General features: G+C 48.2%; 1 pseudogene across 1 annotated transcript; it reads left to right on the top strand.

Moving 5' to 3' along the window:
• The first annotated feature begins 47 nt into the window (after positions 1-47).
• On the top strand, positions 48-816 carry LOC309822307 (ferritin light chain-like; annotated as a pseudogene). The gene has a single exon. The product of its transcript is annotated as a ferritin light chain-like (transcript).
• Positions 817-2,439: the final 1,623 nt, after the last annotated feature.

Here is a 2,439-nt window from a genome sequence, read left to right as displayed (position 1 = left end):
AAATTAAAATTGTTGCAGCATCTTGATGAACTCAGTCTCTCTTAATAATGTTTTTAGTGTTTTGTTTTTTATATTTTGGTCATGAAACCTATTTCAAGGCAGTGCGCTCAGAGGTCCCGCAGATCTGTCTCTTGTTTCAACAGTGTTTGGACGGAACAGACCCAGGGAGGCCTCTTCCTCCAAGCCTCCGACTACCCTCCATCTTTTTTCCAGTGGCAACTTTCAGAACCAGCCCCTCAGTTATCCTCGGCCTCTGGGACCAGTCAGCACTGTTTTTCGAACTTAACTCCTTATTACCCATCAACCAGATTCCTCAGAATTATTCCATCGAGGTGGAAGCCGCCTTCACCCACCCGGTCACCTTGCATGGGCCGGCCTCCTACACCTACCTGTCTCTGGGCTTCTATTTCCACCACAGCTCTGGAGGGCTTGGGCCACGTTTTCCACAAATTGGCTGAGAAGAAGCAGGAGGGCGCCAAGCCTCTCTTGAAAATGAAAAACCAGTGCAGCGGCTGTGCCCTCTTCCAGGATGGGCAGAAGCCATCTCAAGATGAGTGGAATAAGACCCAGGACACTATGGAAGCTGCCATTCTCATGGAGAAGAAGCTGAACCAGGCCCTTTTAGATCTGCTTGCTCTGGGTTCTGCCCGCGCAGACCCTCAGCTCTGTGACTTCCTGGAGAGCCACCTCCTAGATGAGGAGGTGAAACTCATCAAGAAGATGGGCAACCACCTGACTAACTTCCGATGGCTCTCTGGTCCCCAGGCTGGGCTGTGCGAGTACCTCTTCCAAAGGCTCACCGTCAAGCATGACTAAGAAGGAGCCTCTGGAGCCCAGCGGCCTTTGAGGAGCCCTCTGGTGCCAGGGCTTCTGCCTGAAGCCTCTCTCTGCAGCCACTAGGCAGTCTTTTAACCACCCTGGAGCCCTCCCCCAAGCCTTGGACCAAATGGAAACAGTAAAGCTTTTTGCAGCAACAAAACAAAACAAAAAACTCCCCCCCAAAACAAAACCCACCCCCACCCCCATTTCAATACTAACACGACAACAAGTTTTCTTTTGGTTACTATCTGCCACATATGTCTTTTCACTTACTTTTACTTTCAACCTTTTTATGTCCTTATGTTTTTTAAAAAATTTTTATTTATTTTTTATTTTTGGCTGCATTGGGTCCTCGTTGCTGTGTGCGGCCGTTCTCCAGTCCCGGCGAGCGGAGGCTACTCTTCGTTGCAGTGCACGGGCTTCTCATTGCAGTGGCTTCTCTTGTTGTGGAGCACGGGCTCTAGGCACGCAAGCTTCAGTAGTTGTGGCACGAGGGCTCAATAGTTGTGCAACACGGGCTTAGTTGCTCCGCGGCATGTGAGATCTTCCCCGACCAGGGCTCGAACCCGTGTCCCCTGCCTTGGCAGGCGGATTCTTAACCACTGTGTCACCAGGGAAGCCCCTGTCCTTATGTTTTATGTCCCTCTCTATTAAACAGTATTTAGCTGGATTTTTAAAAATATAATTGTACAATCAGTCATTTATCTGGTGAGTTATTTTCTTTAACCTAGTATACCCAAAGTATTAGTTCAACCAGGTACTCTTTTAAGAACTTTACTTTCATTAACTCATTTAACTCTCATTTTACTGATTTACCTTGTTTTACAGATTAGGGAACTGCAGCAGAGAGAGGTCAAAAAATTTGGCCAAGTTCGCATAGCTAGGTAGATTTCTGAGCTGGGATTTGAGCTTGAGTTGTTAACTATACTATAAAGGAGGGATAAAACCAAAACGTTGTTTTTGGCAAAAGAAAATTTTATTTTTGCTTTTTTTTAAAATAAATTTATTTATTTTGTTTATTTTTATTTTTGGCTGCATGGGTCTTCATTGCTGCGGGGGGGCTTTCTCCAGTTGTGGTGAGTGGGGGCTACTCTTCACTGCAGTTCACAGGCTTCTCATTGCTGTGGCTTCTCTTGTTGCGGAGCACAGGCTCTAGGCATGTGGGCCTCAGTTGTTGTGGCACGTAGGCTCAGTAGTTGTGGCGCATGGGCTTAGTTGCTCTGCGGCATGTGGGATCTTCCCAGACCAGGGCTCAAACCCATGTCCCCTGCACTGGCAGGCAGATTCCTAACCACTGTGCCACCAGGGAAGCCCTTGCTTTTTTTTTGCTTTTTTTTTTTTTTTTTTTTTTTTGCGGTACGCGGGCATCTCACTGTTGTGGCCTCTCCAGCTGCGGAACACAGGCTCCGGATGCGCAGCCTCAGCGACCATGGCTCACAGGCCCAGCCGCTCCACAGCATGTGGGATCTTCCTGGACCGGGGCACGAACCCGTGTCCCCTGCATCGGCAGGCAGACTCTCAACCACTGCGCCACCAGGGAAGCCCTCCCTTGCTTTTTTTAATGCTAGTGACTTTCGCGTTTTTTCATGTAGTACTTGGCTTTTTGCATTTCTTCTCTAG

Source organism: Grampus griseus (assembly GCF_964374135.1).
Source record: "Grampus griseus genome assembly, chromosome: 4".
In the NCBI taxonomy this organism is placed as follows: domain Eukaryota; kingdom Metazoa; phylum Chordata; class Mammalia; order Artiodactyla; family Delphinidae; genus Grampus; species Grampus griseus.
This window is presented reverse-complemented; position numbering and strand designations above follow the sequence as displayed.